We start from the raw sequence: 20935 nt of genomic DNA, 5'->3' as shown, positions 1-20935 counted from the left end.
AATGAAGCAGGCAGAAAGGAAGACAAAAGTCTCAAAAATGAGATCGACAGGAAGTGCAAAATGGCTAAGGAGGGATGACTAGAGGACAAATGTAAGGATGTAGAGGCTTATCTCACTAGGGGTAAGATAGACACTGCCTACAGGAAAATTAAAGAGACCTTTGAAGAAAAGAGAACTTCTTGCATGAACATCAAGAGCTCAGATGGAAACCCAGTTCTAAGCGAAGAAGGGAAAGCAGAAAGGTGGACAGAGTATATAGAGGGTCTATACAAAGGCAATGTTCTTGAGCCCAATGTAATAGAAATGGAAGAGAATGTAGACGAAGATGAAGTAGGACATATGATACTGCGTGAAGAGTTTGACAGAGCACTGAAAGACCTAAGTCGAAACAAGGTCCCGGGAGTAGACAACTTTCCTCTAGAACTACTGACAGCCACGGGAGAGCCAGGCCTAACAAAACTCTACCATCTAGTGAGCAAAATGTATGAGACAGGCGAAATACCCTGAGGCTTCAAGAAGAATATAATAGTTCAAATCCCAAAGAAGGCAGGTGTTGACAGATGTCAAAATTACCGAACTATCAGTTTAATAAGTCACAGCTGCAAAATACTAACGTGAATTTTTTACAGACGAATGGAAAAACTGGTACAAGCCGACCTTGGGGAAGATCAGTTTGGATTCCGTAGAAATGTTGGAACACGTGAGGCAATACTGATCCTACGACTTATCTTAGAAAGTAGATTAAGGAAAGGCAAACCTACGTTTCTATGATTTCTAGACTTAGAGGAAGCTTTTGACAATGTTGACTGGAATACTCTCATTCAAATTCTGGAGTTGGCAGGGGTAAAATACGGGGAGCGAAAGGCTATTTACAATTTGTACAGAAACCAGATGGTAGTTATAAGAGTCGAGGGGCATGAAAGGGAAGCACTGGTTGGGAAGGGAGTGAGACAGGGTTGTAGCCTCTCCCCGATGTTATTCAATCTGTGTATTGAGCAAGCAGTAAAGGAAACAAAAGAAAAATTAGGAGTAGGAATTAAAATCCATGAAGAGGAAATAAAACTTTGAGGATCGCCGATGACATTGTAATTCTGTCAGAGACAGCAAAGGACTTGGAAGAGGAGTTGAACGGAACGGATAGTGTCTTGAAGCGAAGATACAAGATGAACATCAACAAAAGCAAAACGAGGATAATGGAATATAGTCGAATTAAGTCGGGTGATGCTGAGGGAATTAGATTAGGAAATGAGACACTTAAAAAGTAGTAAAGGAGTTTTGCTATTTGGGGAGCAAAGTAACTGATGATGGTCGAAGTAGAGAGGATATAAAATGTAAACTGGCAATGGCAAGGAAAGCGTTTCTGAAGAAGAGGAATTTGTTAACATGGAGTATAGATTTAAGTGTCAGGAAGTTGTTTCTGAGAGTATTTGTATGGAGTGTAGCCATGTATGGAAGTGAAACATGGACGATAAATAGTTTGGACAAGAAGAGAGTAGAAGCTTTCGAAATGTGGTGCTACAGAAGAATGCTGAAGATTAGATGGGTAGATCACATAACTAATGAGGAGGTACCAAATAGAACTGGAGAGAAGAGAAATTTGTGGCACAACTTGACTATAAGAAGGGATCGGTTGGTATGGCATCTTCTGGGGCATCAAGGGATCACCAATTTAGCATTGGAGGGCAGCGTGGAGGGTAAAAATGGTAGAGGGAGACCAAGAGATGAATACACTAAGCAGATTCAGAAGGATGTAAGTTGCAGTAGGTACTGAGAGATGAAGAAGCTTGCACAGGATAGAGTAGCACGGAGAGCTGCATCCAACCAGTCAATGGACTGAAAAATACAACAACAACAACAACTACTACTACTACTACTACTACTACTACTACTACGAGGTGCATTCAAGTTCTAAGGCCTCCGAATTTTTTTTCTAATTAACTACTCACCCGAAATCGATGAAACTGGCGCTACTTCTCGACGTAATCGCCCTGCAGACGTGCGCATTTTTCACAACGCTGACGCCATGATTTCATGGCAGCGGCCAAGGCTTCTTTAGGAGTCTGTTTTGACCACTGGAAAATCGCTGAGGCAATAGCAGCACGGCTGGTGAATGTGCGGCCACGGAGAGTGTCTTTCATTGTTGGAAAAAGCCAAAGTCACTAGGAGCCAGGTCAGGTGAGTAGGGAGCATGAGGAATCACTTCAAAGTTGTTATCACGAAGAAACTGTTGCGTAACGTTAGCTCGACGTGCGGGTGCGTCGTCTTGGTGAAACACCACACGCGCAGCCCTTCCCGGACGTTTTTGTTGCAGTGCAGGAAGGAATTTGTTCTTCAAAACATTTTCGTAGGATGCACCTGTTACCGTAGTGCCCTTTAGAACGCAATGGGTAAGGATTACGCCCTTGCTGTCGCAGAACATGGACTCCATCATTTTTTCAGCACTGGCGGTTACCCGAAATTTTTTTGGTGGCGGTGAATCTGTGTGCTTCCATTGAGCTGTCTGGCACTTTGTTTCTGGATTGAAAAATGGCATCCACGTCTCATCCATTGTCACAACCGACGAAAAGAAAGTCCCATTCATGCTGTCGTTGCGCGTCAACATTGCTTGGCAACATGCCCCACGGGCAGCCATGTGATCGTCCGTCAGCATTCGTGGCACCCACATGGATGACACTTTTCGCATTTTCAGGTCGTCATGCAGGATTGTGGGCACAGAACCCACAGAAATGCCAACTCTGGAGGCGATCTGTTCAACAGTCATTCGGCGACCCCACAAAACAATTCTCTCCACTTTTTCGATCATGTCGTCAGACCGGCTTGTGTGAGCCTGAGGTTGTTTCGGTTTGTTGTCACACGATGTTCTGCCTTCATTAAACTGTCGCACCCACGAACGCACTTTCGACACATCCATAACTCCATCACCACATGTCTCCTTCAACTGTCGATGAATTTCAGTTGGTTTCACACCACGCAAATTCAGAAAACGAATGATTGCACGCTGTTCAAGTAAGAAAAACGTCGCCAGTTCTCATTCTCGCCGCTGCCGGAAAAATTCCATCTGCCGTACGGTGCTGCCTTCTCTGGGACATATTGACAATGAACGCGGCCTCATTTTAAAACAATGCGCATGTTTCTATCTCTTTCCAGTCCGGAGAAAAAAAATCGGAGGCCTTAGAACTTGAATGCACCTCGTACAATAGTGTAGTTACTATTCTTGAAATAGTACAGATGTTGTTGGGTGCTGCCCACTCGTCGTTTACAGAGTGCCTAATGGATGCTTCTTACTCGGATAGCTATACAACAATTCAAGCAAATCACATTAATGGTTTCTGTTACAGTAAAGTAGATTGACAATACTTAACTTTGGTATACAAGAACGTGTTTTGCCAGCTATTGGTGACATGCAAATAATCAATGTCTTTCGCTATTTACAATGTCGTTGCAAGTAGTGGATGTGGATCTCAAGTCCGGCCCTACTGGTGTCGTCTTGTACTGTCCTGCTCTGCTCCTGTGCGGCCGAGGCTGTGCCAGCGTTTGTAGTTACGCCGGAACAGATATTGTTAGTTTTTTGTATAATCCTAGTTTTTTCACAAGTCCCGCATGACGTAACTTAACGTTGCTTTAACCTACTTACTTGCTTACCTTCATTCTTCGACAGTGACCACAATGGTCACTGCACTAAATTTGTTGGCATTTTGGTGTTAGTGTTATGAGTTCGTCCCTTTTTACATTGTTTGGGTGGTACATGACGAGTGTTCGTTTTCACGCGACTACTTTTATTTGTCGACAGGGGTGTTTATTCACATTGCACACCTATACCTCTGCTGACTTGATAATACTCGAGATGGTGTTCTGGTAAATCCTTGACACTCATATTCTCAGTTAACCATATACTCATAAATGTACCAATTGGCATATTACACACTGTATGGTATACCCTGCCACACGTTTTCTGGTGGTCTTTCTGTCGTAGGTCATACTATCCTTTGTCGTCCTATGCCAAGTGACATATAGAAGTACGTGTCTTTAGTTGTTCTGATTGAAATGAGTGTCTTTCTAATATACTTCGTATGTGTCGCAGTGCTCTTCTTTAGGCATACGTCATAGCTTATGGTTTGGTGTATCACCCAGCTGCACGCCTGCTTATCGTGATAACTTTGCCGTCCGGGGTGGCCGAGCGGTTCTAGGCGCTACAGACTGGAACCGCGCGATCGCTACGGTCGCAGGTTCGAATCCTGCCTCGGGCATGAACGTGTGTGACGTCCTTAGGTCAGTTGGGTTTAAGTAGTTCTACGTTCTAGGGGACTGATGGCCTCAGCAGTTAAGTCCCATAGTGCTCAGAGCCCTTTGAACCATTTTTGATAACTTTCATTAAGCGCTTTCCCATAAGTTTCAATACTTAGTGCTTAGTGGGAATTCGTTACGGTATATTTTATAAGATTCACAGTTCGGTTCATTAAAAATATTTTATTAAATAAGTGGTATCTTATGAGTCTGGGATTGATATATTGCATTGATGTGACTTTATACTATAATTTTATTAGTTACTCTTAGTAAATGGAACTTGATGAAACACATAGTTATGGGGTTGACCTCCAGTAAGTGGTTTATTTTTTTCTAGTGTATGACAGCATGTACCCACATGTTTTACCTTCACTCTGTATTCATCAGTACATGATTATATTGTTTTACTCCAGTTGTTTCACAGGCATTGCGTTAGCATTACACCGTGATTAGTTATGCATAATATGCAATATTGACCTCCGTTTAGTAGGTTCTTTTTTTTGCGATTATATGACATACCGGTACATATTTTACTCCCTAGTTTATGTTAATACAGTGTTCAACTCTTCTCTTATTTTATTTCCTTAATTTATCTGTAGCTTCGCCTCTGCAGTTTGGTGTTGCTATGTTGTTAAATATTACCACTGTATATAAGACTTGCACCACCCGTTTTGTTATCTATTTCATACTGCATCCATTGTTGTCTGTACACAGGAAGATCGGGTAATATATTGCCGGAACTGGTAACCCAGTAAAATAGCCCACCGAAGTGGCCGAGAGGCTCTAGGCACTACAGTCTGGAACCGCGCAACCTCTGCAGGTTCGAATCCTGCCTCGGGCATGGATGTGTCTGCTGTCCTTAGGTTAGTTAGGCTTAAGTAGTTCTAACTTCTAGGGGACGGATGACCTCAGAAGTTAAGTTCCATAGTGCTCAGAGCCATTTGAACCATTTTTTTGAACCCAGAAAAATAACAGTTTGGAAATTAGACGGTCGAAAGGTGTTGGATTTGACGTTCTGATTCTGTCGAGGTTACTTACCAAACGTTTTAAGTGCACTGAGAAAGATTAGGGGTCCTGTTACACTTCCTTGTGTCACGCCAGTACACGTCCTGCTACGCTTCCTTGTGTTAGCCCAATACTACTTTCGTTTCCGTTGAACATTCGCATCCATTATAGCGTACTGAGTATTGTTAGCAAAATATTTATCGAGCTAGTTGCACACGTGTGACGATGGAGATGAAATCAGCTTGTTCAGAAGCATCCGCCACATGCAAGATAATGTGAAACACTGAAACTAGTTGTTTCTTTTCTGAATCTGGACTGAATCCTTGAGCGAAACTTCTTTTCCTCTAGGAGCGCCATAACGTTTTATCAGACGAGTGTCATCGTGATCTACACCGTCGATTTAGCTGGCAGCAACTTTTTCATAAAGTATCTTCACTACCTGCTAGAGCATTTGTTAAATGAAGCACTGCTTCCACGTCGTTAAGCTGACAGCTACCAATAACCACGTTACAGACCCACTGTAGTGGACAGGGAGAGAACGCGATCCAATTCCCGGCGTAGCCCCTTCCGCATGCGTTTGTTACCGCAGGCGCTCATGACATTGCTGTGCGGTTCCGCATCTCCCTCCGGAGTCCCAAGCGAGCGCTGTATAACAACCAAGGCCACAGGAAGAGGACTAATGACAGACTGCGAGGTGGCATTATCGCCCTTACGCAACAACACTCGTAGCTCAAATTTCCTTTTTTCCCTTCTTTCTTTATCATCCTTTCGGGTGACTGCATTGTGCGCTCTCCATGTACTACAACGGCGCGCCGCACATGTTCAACAAGAGTTCGACTGACAAGGTACACATTTTCCCATTCACTAGGATTTGATATTTTTTGTCGCACAATGGAATCAAAAATCTTTCCTTGCTCCTCTTTTGAGAATAGTTTACAGGAGGTTTCCACTGGTTGTCAGACAGATGGTAGAACTGGAAAACTCCCTCCACGTTGGTTTGTGCAGTGTGGTTTTAGAGGCGGATCTAGATGGAGAATACTGGCAAATGAGACACCGTCCCCTCCTCTGCCAGATCGCCAGGCACCTACCTGAAAAGTCGCTGAGTACACAGTGGCTCGTTACTCCAATGTTAAGCAGAGTAGAATGTAACTTTGCGTGCGTCCCAGAGATGAGGGTTAGAATCATCAGTGTTTTCAATAAACATAAACCGTTCAGTGCACTGTGATGTGATGTAACAAAGGCAAAGAAGACTTAATTAAAGCAATGGAGAGCATTCATAGCACAATAGAGCGGGTGGTTATAATTAATATCTTCACCCGGAGGTCCAGTGTGGCATGTACATTACTGGCCATTAAAATTTCTACACCAAGAAGAAATGCAGATGACAAATGGGTATTCATTAAACGAGTATATTATACTAGAACTGACATGTGATTACATTTACACGCAATTTGGGTGCATAGATCCTGCGAAATCAGTACCCAGAACAACCACCTCTGGACGTAATAACGATCTTGATACGCCTGGGCATTAAGTCCTACAGAGCTTGGATGGCGTCTAGAGGTATAGCTGCCCATGCAGCTTCAACACGATACCACAGTTCATCAAGAGTAGTGACTGGCGTATTGTGACGAGCCAGTTGCTCGGCCACCATTGACCAGACGTTTTCAGTTGGTGAGAGATCTGGAAAATGTGCTGGCCAGGGCAGCAGTCGAACATTTTCTGTATCCAGAAAGGCCCGTGCAGGACCTGCAACATGCGGTAGTGCATTATCCTGCTGAAATGTAGGGTTTCGCAGGGATAGAATGAAGGGTAGAGCCACAGGTCACAACACATCTGAAATGTAACGTCCACCGCAAAAAGTGCCGTCAATGCGAACAAGAGGTGACCGAGACGTGTAACCAATGGCACGCCATACCATCACCCCGGGTGATACGCCAGTATGGCGATGACGAATACACGCTTCCAATGTGCGTTCACCGCGATTTCGCCAAACACAGATGCGACCATCATGATGCTCCAAACAGAACATGGGTTTGTCCGAAAAAATGACATTTTGGCATTCGTGCACCCAGGTTCGTCGTTGAGTACACCATCCCAGGCGCTAGTGTCTGTGATGGTCTACGAGCTGATAGTCGATGCTGCTGCAAGTGTCGTCGAACTGTTCGTGCAGATGGTTGTTGTCTTGCAAACATCCCCATCTGTTGACTCAGGGATCGAGACGTGGCTGCACGATCCGTTACACCCATGCGGATACGATGCCTGTCATTTCGACTGCTAGTGATACGAGGCCGTTGGGATCCAGCACGGCGTTCCATATTACCCTCCTGAACGCAGCGATTCCATATTCTGCTAACAGCCATTGGATCTCGACCAATGCGAGCAGCAATGTCGCGATACGATAAACCGCAATCGCGGTAGGCTACAATCCCACCTTTATCAAAGACGGAAACGTGATGGTACGCATTTCTCCTCGTTACATGAGGCATCACAACAACGTTTCACCAGGCAATGCGGGTCAACTGCTGTTTGTGTATGAGAAATCGGTTGGAAACTTCTCTCATGTCAGCACGTTGTAGATGTTGCAACTGGCGCCAACGTAGTGTGAATGCTCTGAAAAGCTAATCATTTGCATATCACAGCATCTTCTTCCCGTCGGTTAAATTTCGTGTCTGTAGCACGTCATCGTCGTGGTGTAGCAATTTTAATATCCAGTAGTGTAATTATCGTATGACGGTGAAACTTGGAAGATATGCTAATGCGTTAATGCGAAACGATTTACGCTGGTAAACAAATTAGTTCCAGTTGTGGCAACCACGTGCAAATCTGGCGCTGCAGACTGTATGGTGGTATACAATCATGCTGTCATTTGGCAAGCCATGACGTGACTCAACTGTATGGCAATAGAGAAGAGAACGTGCGCTGATAGTGAAGCAGTTTTAAGGGAACGGCAGCAATTACAGTGCTGCATTGAGAGAGTGTGTCCGGCTCAAAGGTCTGAGGAGGGGCCCACTGTCATTCAATGGTGTAAAGAAGATGATAATGAAATTCGAAAACAGGGAAGATCTCGGTAGCATCTAGAACAGGAAAGTTGGTTGGATTGATCTCTGAGGAAGGGACCAAACTGCGAGGTCATCTGTCTCACCAGATTAGGGAAGGATGGGGAAGGAAGTCGACCGTGCCCCTTCAAACGAACCACCCCGACATGTACCTGAAGCTATTTAGGGAAATCACGGAAAACCTAAATCAGGATGGCCGGACGCGGGATTGAACCGTCGTCCTCCCGAATGCGAGTCCAGTGTGCTAGCAACTGCGCCAGAGAGCAGGAAGGCTTATTATTCCGGTGGAAGTTATTAACTCCTTTGCTCCTGCTGTAACTGACTATGCAGAGCGGAAAGTTTTGAGGTCTGTTTTACAGGAGTACCCATGAAAGATCAAGCAGCAAGTGAAACCTCATGATACGCAGCTACGTTCTGACTTTGCTCTTCGGTTTCTGGCATGGAGTTGCGAGGCACATTTTACACTACAGGATCCATCGAATACACAGAACTGTTCAACCACGTGTTGTACAGGAAGAGCCATTGCACTTGCCGTATGTGACTGTACATTGTGGATTCACAAGCACCTCTATTTTCGGTTGGATTTTCATTGAAGAGAATACACCCAGAGCGCCTCTCAGGTGTACCGTGACCTCTGCACATTATCGAGACCTCCTTGTACAACATGTGACTTCTACTTTGTAACAGAGCAACCACTGTTTTCGTGCATGATGGGGCAACACTTCATGTCGCTCGCCCAGAGAAAGATCTGGTTGATGCAACCTTCCACGGATGTCTTATCTCCAGAGGTTTTGCAGAAGAAAGGCATGCAAGACCACGTGTTCTGAATCCATGAGACTTTGAGCTCTGGGGATGTCTAAAAGAACCCGTTTGCCAGGGACGCGTTCTGTCTCAACCTGATGTGAAGACCAATATACAGGAACACGCTACTTACTGTCCACCAGAACTGCTACGAGCAGCTATTGATCACGTCATCTTACGAATGCAGCACTTCGTGGACCTCTCCAAAGTTCATATTGAACAAACTGTGCAAGCGGCAGTAAATAATGCAGTCAGCGTTATGTCTTTCCCACATGTTTCACCTATTCTGCACACATTCCATTCCTAATCAATCGCCGGCCGGGGTGGCCGAGCGGTTCTAGACGCTATAGTATGGAACCGCGCGACCGCTACGGTCGCAGGTTCGAATCCTGCCTCGGGCATGGATGTGTATGCTGTCCTTAGGTTAGGTATGTTTAAGTAGTTCTAAGTTCTAGGGGACTGATGACCTTAGAAGTTAAGTCCCATAGTGCTCAGAGCCATTCGAACCATTTTTTAAGAAATCACGTACAGAAACATTTCTATACGTGGATGAGATTTTCACTCTGCAACGGAGTGTGCGCTGATATGAAACTTTCAGGCAGATTAAAACCGTGTGCCAGACCGAAATTCGAACTCGGGACCTTTGCCTTTCGCGGTCAAGTGCTCTACAATCTGAGCTGCCCAAGTACGACTCCCGCCACGTCCTCACAGCTTTACTCCGCTGCAGAGTGAAAATCTCATTCGGGAAACATCCCCCAGGTTGTGGCTAAGCCATGTCTCATACGGTTCATATGGTTCTGAGCACTATGGTACTTATCATCTGAGGTTATCAGTCCCCTAGAACTTAGAACTACTTAAACCTAACTAACCTAAGGACATCACACACAGCCATGCCCGAGGCAGGATTGGAACCTGCGACCGTAGCAGTCGCGCGGTTCCGGACTGAAGCGCCTAGAACCGCTCGGCCACGGCGGCCGGCAAGCCATGTCTCCCCAGTATCCTTTCTTTCAGGAGTGCTAGTTCTGCAAGGTTCGCAGGAGAGCTCCTGCAAAGTTTGGAAGGTAGGAGACCAGGTACTGGCAAAAGTAAAGCTGTGAGGACGGGGCGGGAGTCGTGCTTGGGTAGCTTAGATAGTAGACCACTTTCCCGCGAAAGGCAAAGGTCCCGAGTTCGAGTTTCGGTCTGGCACACGGTTTTTATCTGCCAGGAAGTTTCATTTCTATACGTCTCTCTTGAATTGACGGGACCAGATTTGCACCTGGTAGCCAAAAGTGGAACTATTTTTTATTCCAGTGTAACGCAGTTCCGCAAAAACACATTAGGGTATCTATAACGTTTCGCTGCCATACGGTAGTTACAGTCCACACGCGGTTCTGTGGGTACCTGCACAGTAATTCTAACCGCCCTGTATACCGAGAGAGGACACACACAGCAGGGCGAAGGTAGTTGTGACAGGTACGAAAGAGAAGAAAAATAACTTCTCAACATCGAAATTGGGGATGACAGGGTATAACAACTAGTGAAAGAATCCAGCAGTTCCTGGAATAAGATTGTATGTGACTTTCGAAAGTGAGGAAGGTATCTGGAGTAGATTTGTCACTCGCAGAAAGCCTTCTAGAGTTGAAGTTCTCGACAGGTATGAGATATTGATAAGGAAATGGCATACAACTTCCTGGAAATGAGCGCCTGGAGCGCATCACTAAAGAAATTGAAAAGCGGACGAACTGATATTCTTAGAACAGAAGGGTGGAACGACCTGAAAGGTTGTGTTATTCGATCTACCCATTTTCACTAAGTGCACGCGTAAGGTATGAATTGAAGTACAAAAGAGAAATCTATGGGAGATTTCATCTTAAGGGGGAGCCATAGAATAACGATCCATAATTATTAGATAAATTTTTGGCTGTACAATGTGTCGATAGGCACCACATATGCCTGATAATGAACCACTGAGCACTTCGGAATCGAAATTGTTATTGTACTCTTCAGTCTGAAGCCTGGTTTGATACAACTTTCTATTCTATTCCAGCTATTCTGTACAAACATTTTCATCACTGCGTAACTACAACCTACAACCATTTGAACGTGCTCATTGTTTTCAAACTTTGATCTCCCTATGAAGTTATTACCTTGGCAACTCCCCTCCGCTCCCTCTCCCCCCCCCCCCCCTCCACACACGCATATGCAGTTCCCCACTTCCCTGCAGCAATAAAATGGCAATTTTAATCAAGTTGTGTCGTAAATTTCTTCTCTGCCCCCCCCCCCCCCCCCACCCCCCAATGCCGTTCAGTACCACCTCATCAGTTATTTACATTTCAAAAGCTTCTATTCTCTTCTTGTGCCACTTGTTTTTAGTTCTCATCGATTAATGAACGACATTAAATACAGCTGTGCGAAATGGATGTCATCAAAATAAGAATAAATAGTTCATTGTGTTCCGCTGCAAATATACACTCCTGGAAATGGAAAAAAGAACACATTGACACCGGTGTGTCAGACCCACCATACTTGCTCCGGACACTGCGAGAGGGCTGTACAAGCAATAATCACACGCACGGCACAGCGGACACACCAGGAACCGCGGTGTTGGCCGTCGAATGGCGCTAGCTGCGCAGCATTTGTGCACCGCCGCCGTCAGTGTCAGCCAGTTTGCCGTGGCATACGGAGCTCCATCGCAGTCTTTAACACTGGTAGCATGCCGCGACAGCGTGGACGTGAACCGTGTGTGCAGTTGACGGACTTTGAGCGAGGGCGTATAGTGGGCATGCGGGAGGCCGGGTGGACGTACCGCCGAATTGCTCAACACGTGGGGCGTGAGGTCTCCACAGTACATCGATGTTGTCGCCAGTGGTCGGCGGAAGGTGCACGTGCCCGTCGACCTGGGACCGGACCGCAGCGACGCACGGATGCACGCCAAGACCGTAGGATCCTACGCAGTGCCGTAGGGGACCGCACCGCCACTTCCCAGCAAATTAGGGGCACTGTTGCTCCTGGGGTATCAGCGAGGACCATTCGCAACCGTCTCCATGAAGCTGGGCTACGGTTCCGCACATCGTTAGGCCGTCTTCCGCTCACGCCCCAACATCGTGCAGCCCGCCTCCAGTGGTGTCGCGACAGGCGTGAATGGAGGGACGAATGGAGACGTGTCGTCTTCAGCGATGAGAGTCGCTTCTGCCTTGGTGCCATTGATGGTCGTATGCGTGTTTGGCGCCGTGCAGGTGAGCGCCACAATCAGGACTGCATACGACCGAGGCACACAGGGCCAACACCCGGCATCATGGTGTGGGGAGCGATCTACTACACTGGCCGTACACCACTGGTGATCGTCGAGGGGACACTGAATAGTGCACGGTACATCCAAACCGTCATCGAACCCATCGTTCTACCATTCCTAGACCGGCAAGGGAACTTGCTGTTCCAACAGGACAATGCACGTCCGCATGTATCCCGTGCCACCCAACGTGCTCTAGAAGGTGTAAGTCAACTACCCTGGCCAGCAAGATCTCCGGATCTGTCCCCCATTGAGCATGTTTGGGACTGGATGAAGCGTCGCCTCACGCAGTCTGCACGTCCAGCACGAACGCTGGTCCAACTGAGGCGCCAGGTGGAAATGGCATGGCAAGCCGTTCCACAGGACTACATCCAGCATCTCTACGATCGTCTCCATGGGAGAATAGCAGCCTGCATTGCTGCGAAAGGTGGATATACACAGTACTAGTGCCGACATTGTGCATGCTCTGTTGCCTGTGTCTATGTGCCTGTGGTTCTGTCAGTGTGATCATGTGATGTATCTGACCCCAGGAATGTGTCAATAAAGTTTCCCCTTCCTGGGACAATGAATTCACGGTGTTCTTATTTCAATTTCCAGGAGTGTATGTCTGCTTTCTTCCATGACTTACACGTTAATATTCCCAAGGATTTTTATTAAACTTTCGCATGGGCTAAAACGATAGCTCACATGATTCATATCGGCTCTTACATTGCCCGTAAGTGCTTAACAGTTGTGATGTGTTGAAGAGATTCACCATTAATTTTGTAATAAGATACTATCAAGATTCTTTATCTCCACTGTTTGGTTTATCGTGCAGTTATCAACATTTAAAGAGAGCAGCCATTCGCTACACAAAGACAAAGTTTTGTCCAAATCTTTGTCAGATTTCTTGCAATGATTAATGGAATATATTTTGACAGAGTCCCAAGAACCGGGTCTAATTGACAAGGAATATAGTAAAATCCGCTGCATATCACTCCCATGGGGATTGTGAGGATGAGATTAGATTAATTACAGTAGGCGCAGAGGTATCCGAAGAATCGTGGAACATGAAAAAGAGTTGGGCTTTAAATTGCTCAGAAGCACTTAGTCCAAATGTTTGAGTCTCTTGGGAATGAAAATACTGGAATTCTTTCGCTGGCTCGCCCTGTAATTTACAGTACAGCCTGGTACACAGCAATGTCGTGACCCACCAACGTCTCTGAGGGATCTACGCCGAAGTGCCGTTGAGGAGTGGGACAATCTGGACCAACAGTGCTTTGATGAACTAGTGGATAGTATGCCACGAGGAATATAGGCATGCATCAATGCAAGAGGACTTGCATCTGGGTATTAGAGGTACCGGTGTGTACAGCAGTCTGGACCACCACCTCTGAAGGTCTCGCTGGGTGGTGGTACAACATGCAATTTGTTCAAAGGTAACTCTCGTGGGGAATGTTTAAACGACTGATTGTGTTGGCATAATTTTAATGTTCTAACAACACTTTTTTTTAAAAAAAGCAGACATAAATTATGCTAAAAAAGTTATTGACTGAATATCTTAAACAGCTAACAGGTGGTGTAACACTACTCAGGACAAGGATCCTGGGAGGCACAGACAGTTTGACTAGTGGAGTGACTCAAATACTCTGGCCCTAAAAATGTGGATAATGGAATCTGAATTCATCTGACGTTGAGCAGAAGAAATAGTTCAAACGGCTCTGATCACTATGGGACTTAACTTCTGAGGTCATCAGTCCCCCAAAACTTAGAACTACTTAAACCTAACTAACCTAAGGACATCACACGCAGACTGTCCGTAACAGGCTTCCAGTTGAGCGCCGCCATTTTGAGTGGACAACGATCAATGATGATACCGAGAGACGCATGCCGATCCACCATAGTAGCCCATAGAACAAGCGCGTCATCAAAACCACGTAAGGGAAGAAGCTTTCATTTACCTTCATTAAGTTTTGCACCTGAACTCCGACAAAAATCATCGATTATAGCCTTCAGTGGAGGTATCTCAGCAGGACTGCGAAGTACGAGGGCAGTTCGATACGTAATGCTACACATTTTTTTTTGTGAAACAGGGGTTGTTTTATTCAGCATTGAAATACACCAGGTTATTCCCCAATCTTTTAGCTACACAACACTATTTTTCAACGTAATCTCCATTCAATGCTACGGCCTTACGCCACCTTGAAATGAGGGCCTGTATGCCTGCACGGTACCATTCCACTGGTCGATGTCGGAGCCAACGTCGTACTGCATCAATAACTTCTTCATCATCGGCGTAATGCGTCCCACGGATTGCGTTCTTCATTGGGCCAAACATATGGAAATCCGACGGTGCGAGATCGGGGCTGTAGGGTGCATGAGGAAGAACAGTCTACTGGAGTTTTGTGAGCTCCTCTCGGGTGCGAAGACTTGTGTGAGGTCTTGCGTTGTCATGAAGAAGGAGAAGTTCGTTCTGATTTTTGTGCCTACGAACACGCTGAAGTCGTTTCTTCAATTTCTGAAGAGTAGCACAATACACTTCAGAGTTGATCGTTTGACCATGGGGAAGGACATCGAACAGAATAACCCCTTCAGCGTCCCAGAAGACTGTAACCATGACTTTACCGGCTGAGGGTGTGGCTTTAAACTTTTTCTTGGTAGGGGAGTGGGTGTGGCGCCACTCCATTGATTGCCGTTTTGTTTCAGGTTCGAAGTGATGAACCCATGTTTCATCGCCTGTAACAATCTTTGACAAGAAATTGTCACCCTCAGCCACATGACGAGCAAGCAATTCCGCACAGATGGTTCTCCTTTGCTCTTTATGGTGTTCGGTTAGTCAACGAGGGACCCAGCGGGAACAAACCTTTGAATATCCCAACTGGTGAACAATTGTGACAGCACTACCAACAGAGATGTCAAGTTGAGCACTGAGTTGTTTGATGGTGATCCGTCGATCATCTCGAACGAGTGTGTTCGCACGCTCCGCCATTGCAGGAGTCACAGCTGTGCACGGCCGGCCCGCACGCGGGAGATCAGACAGTCTTGCTTGACCTTGCGGCGATGATGACACACGCTTTGCCCAACGACTCACCGTGCTTTTGTCCACTGCCAGATCACCGTAGACATTCTGCAAGCGCCTATGCATATCTGAGATGCCCTGGTTTTCCGCCAAAAGAAACTCGTTCACTGCCCGTTGTTTGCAACGCACATCCGTTACAGACGCCATTTTAACAGCTCCGTACAGCGCTGCCACCTGTTGGAAGTCAATGAAACTATACGAGACGAAGCGGGAATGTTTTAAAATATTCCACAAGAAATTTCCGGTTTTTTCAACCAAAATTGGCCGAGAAAAAAAAAGTGTTGCATTACTTATTGAACTGCCCTCGTAGAACCATCACATGATCCGCATATGCACTAACAGCTATAGTCCCGCGGGAAAGCGTCCACCCTGTCGGCTGGAATGCTAAGTAGGGGCTCCAGAGACAACACAAAGTCACTGACAGCGGACTTCCTTGAGGCCCTTCCCTATCGATATTTATTGGGGGCGTCAGTTGACCATTAACAACCATCGAATACCCCTAAACAGTGAAACCTACTGCCTCTAGAATTCGAAGCAGAAAGTCGTGATTAACACGATCAAGTGCCTTATCGAAGTCTAGATAAGCAAGGGCAGAAGGGACGGGCTTTACAGCAGCAACAGAAACCGCGTCACGACACTCGACTAGAGGGGTAAGAATGGTACGATCAGGTATGTAGCTCTGATGTTTTGCAAGAATCGTCTCCATCAGAACCGACATCCTACTGTCAACTGACCTCGGCACAGTCTTATTATCAAAGTTTAACAAAGTATGTGGGCGAAAGCTATCAGGGGCAGCCAGTCCAGTGTGTTTCGGGATTAAACCAATTTCTCCCACTTTGAAAGAGGTGAGCACTACTCTAACCCGTAACACTTCATTCAAAGGGGAGGTAAAGGTAGCACCCAACAACGGCCAAAAGCGCACGTAAAATTCCTTGGGAAGGCCATCTAGACCCGGGAACTTTTGAGACGGCGATCCCACAATAACTCTGTAAACATCCTCAGGCTGAGAGGCAACTAAGAGCGTTGCATTATGTTCAGGTGTAATTGTCGTATCCAAGATTCTTACAAGTGGGTCGCAAAACATTTCAATGGACTCATCGATGTTGTGCATGTCTACATAGTACTGGTGTAAGATACGCACTATATCAGCTTGCGCCATTACAATACGTCCATCATTTGTAGTGAGAGAATGAATACGAGCGTGTCGGCGACGGGTCTGATGCCGAAGCCACTGATATAAGGAAGTCAGTTCTTCCGTCACCAATGAACGCGGTTTCGATTGGATTTTCAAACCTTCCATTTGTATTCTCTTCAAAGTAAACAATTTTGCCTTTACATGCCTAACATCCGCAATTCGCAGAGGGGCGTGATCCGAAGCAGCATAAAGTACACGCAGGATGTAGTAGCAATATTCGTAAGTTCTCTGAAAGTCTCGTGCTTCGGCAGCAAAGAAAAGTACCAAAGTTTGCCTCAGCCTCGGTTTTGAAAGCTGTGTCCACCAGTGAAGGGTGGAAGAGTAATTCCCAGTGGACCGTAGAGTACGTTCCCACACGACTCGCATCGCGTCATCGAGAGAGGGGTCAGCTAGGTGAGCGACGTTTAACATCCACGGAGGGCGAAACAATTTGACTGGTTGCCGTTCAAGACTGAGAGTTGTGGTCACAGCACAGTGATCCGTAAAGGAAGCTGGGATGACTTCAGCAGCAAGAATACTATCACTAAGGCTGTCTGAAAGTAAAACCTATCTGATCTGCTACTAGAAGTCGCAGTAAAGTGGAAGACGAAGGAGCAGGAGGACATTGCGCTGTCTCAGACTGTAACGGAGGACACAAAGAAGAAGGGCGGGTCTCCGCTCCCTCTCCACATACAGGCAGCTCAGGAGGAGCCACTTGGAGAAATAGGAGGGTTGTTGGAGATAACTTCATCGCCACTCATCTTACCACGGATGGGAGGTATCGTGGCATCGAGAGGAGCAGGGGACACAATCGATGCGGAGGTGGTTGGGGCAGAAGGCACAGCCAAATTCTCACCCTCACCATCTTGAGTGTGGCGTCGCTTGTTTGTCACTGTTGCGGGCTCTGTCCTGGGGGCAATGGGATTCTGAACCTGATGCGGAGGTAAAGGCGGAAATTCAGTTAGACGATTATCAGAGCTGACATTTAGTTCATTATGATCTGAAGCAGAAGCACGTCCGACGTAGGGTGTGGTGTCACCGCCAGACACCACACTTGCTAGGTGGTAGCTTTAAATCGGCCGCGGTCCATTAGTACATGTCGGACCCGCGTGTCGCCACTTTCAGTGATAGCAGACCGAGCGCCACCACACGGCAGGTCTAGAGAGACTGACTAGCACTCGCCCCAGTTGTACGGACGACGTAGCTAGCGATGCACACTGACGAAGCCTCGCTCATTTGCAGAGCAGATAGTTAGAATAGCCTTCAGCTAAGTCAATGGCTACGACCTAGCAAGGCGCCATTAGCCTTACATAGCTTGTATCTAAAGAGTCTCACTTGTATCGTCAAGAGCGATGTACCACAAGGATGGATTACAGTTAAGTATTCCAGGAGCTACGTACTTCTCTTTATAGCATTCATTACGTATCCTGTTTCAGACCTATCTCTAGCCTGCGTGGGTTAACGCGTGCATATCGGCTTCCTCACTCAGGTAGTGTTCGTAGTGTTGGCTAACTGCTAACACAACATAGGGAGTGGAAGGAACAACATCAGCAACCGTCAATTTGCAACGCTGCATTAATGACGAATTTAATACAAAAACCCTCCGCGGGCATTCCATAGGAAGCAGGTTCCCTCTTGACCAGCATAAATGACACGAACGAGATAACCACCCACTAGTAAATATGATGGAATATTTCGTTTAACACGCATTTTCACGGAACGAATTCCAGTCTAACACCGTAATCTGTGTTGAGTAGAGCAACGTTCACGACGGACGTTTTTCACGTTACCATTAGGAGTCAATATGTCCTTTAGAAAGTTGTCATCAACCTCCGGCGGCAGGTTGAACGCTCGAACATTTGATATAGTCAATTTCAGCATCTGTAAGTGACACTATACTAACAGAATTATCGCGATGCTTGAAATGTACTTGAGAACCATGTCACTACAATAATCTTTCAGCGTGAATGGGATCCATAAACTTCACGTAAACCACGTACTCGTCTGCGTCAAAATAGGCGGTGTGCACATGATAAGAGTTCACATGAATGGTATCGACAAGCCAATCGTGGATTTCTAGAGATCCTGGGGTGCACATGTCGCGTTGTTTTATCGAAAGTGAAGCTCACAGTACCTTTTCGTGGAATACACGTGAAACCATGGTAGCCATAGCGGAGCGGCCGGCGCCGCTGCAAGTAGATAAACAGACAGTAAGGCAGGACAACACTAACGAGGAATACTTCACACAAGCGGCGCTGCGGCGAGTGAAATAAACAAGCACCTTCCCGCTCGGCGCTCGAAGCGGAACTGACCACTTGGCTGTCCGTGTACGATTCACTGCCAGACCCGAACTTCCACACGTCGTCAGCAATGCGTCTACGAACTGTACTCGTACATCCATTATGTATATTCCCGTACAGGTCAGACATTGTAGTTGAAAGTCGCTTTCCCGGTACCGTCAGATAAATACGATATTGCGATGCCTGTGTTATTCTGATTACGATGCAAAGTTCCTTTGGACTTGCATGCATGTCGAAAGGAACTTTGCATTGTAATCAGAGAAACATAGGAATTGCTATAACGTATCGTATTCAACGTGCGATATAGGGAGCGCATCTGACGAGTAACTGTACATTACTCTTGTGTCTGGCACATTGTGGCTTGCTATATTACTGAATAACATTTGCATCGTTGTTTGTCAAGTTTTGACTTGGGTTTTCCAAGACTGTCCCTCGTCCTTGAAAATGTAATTAAAAATACTAAATGCCCAAGTAACATATTAGATTAGATTAGATTAGATTAATACTAGTTCCATGGATCATGAATACGATATTTCGTAATGATGTGGAACGAGTCGAATTTTCCAATACATGACATAATTAGGTTAATTTAACAACATACTTAAGTTGATATAACAACTTTATTTTTTTGTGTTTTTTTGTTTTTCTTTATTTTTTATTTTTATTTTTTTTTTATTTTTTTAATATTTTTGTTTTTTTTTCTTTTTTTCTTAATTTATATCTAAAAATTCCTCTATGGAGTAGAAGGAGTTGTCATTCAGAAATTCTTTTAATTTCTTCTTAAATACTACAACTTCATGAAAATGCAAGTGGCTTTTTTTTATCTATATTACCTCGCAAATAGCCGGCCGCGGTGGTCTAGCGGTTCTAGGCGCTCAGTCCGGAACCGCGCGACTGCTACGGTCGCAGGTTCGAATCCTGCCTCGGGCATGGATGTGTGTGATATCCTTAGGTTAGTTAGGTTTAAGTAGTTCTAAGTTCTAGGGGACTGATGACCACAGATGTTAAGTCCCATAGTGCTCAGAGCCATTTGAACCTCCCAAATAAATTAAATAATGTGACCAGTGATGAAAAAAACATAGATCAAAAAATTAGTCTTGACGGGATTCGAACCGTCGGCTCTTCTGCGATCTTCTACCTAAGGGCGAATGCTAAGCACGTGACCAGGTAGGCGTCTTATGGATGGAATGTTCGGACAGTGACATCACTTCCATAATAGACGCGTGAAACTTCTCCTGTGATGTTCTCGGAATTGCCATAGTGTACCTTATGACTTGCACATTATATTGATTTAATGGCCTAGTAAAGACGTTTTTTAAGATACGTTGATGAGATTTTTATGGTTTGGCCGCATGGAATTGATGCTTCAAATCGCTTTTTAGATCATTTTAATTGTCTAAATCCGAGTATTCAATTAACTATGGAAATTGAAACTGATAGTAAACTTCCATTTCTTGATGTTTTAGTTATGAAAGGACGATGGGACTTTTGGAAACTGTGTTTATCGGAAACCTACTCATACTGAACGCTATCTTCATGCGACCAGCTATCATTCACCACACCAACGTAGTGGAAATTTGCGGACTCTGGTGAAAAGAACTTACGCCATTTCTGGCGAGGAACATTTGAAAGAAGAACTTGATCATTTTAAGATTGTTTTTAAACAGAATGGATATACGGAACAACAAATATGCCCTGCTCTTCAGTTTTGTCCGTCACGCCAGCCAATAGAGGATTCTTTTGAAGCTGTTGCTTATTTACACTTTGCGGGAAGTATATCATCCAAAATTTCAAGAATTTTAAGAAAATATTACACTACTGGCCATTAAAATTGCTACACCACGAAGGTTAAGTGCTACAGTCGCGAAATTTAACCGACGGGAAGAAGATGCTGTGATATGCAAATGAGTAGCTTTTCAGAGCATTCACACAAGGTTGGCGCCAGTGGCGACACCTACAACGTGCTGACATGAGGAAAGTTTC

This window comes from Schistocerca piceifrons, chromosome 7 (genome assembly GCF_021461385.2).
Source record: "Schistocerca piceifrons isolate TAMUIC-IGC-003096 chromosome 7, iqSchPice1.1, whole genome shotgun sequence".
NCBI classification, from domain to species: Eukaryota; Metazoa; Arthropoda; class Insecta; order Orthoptera; family Acrididae; genus Schistocerca; species Schistocerca piceifrons.
This window is presented reverse-complemented; position numbering follows the sequence as displayed.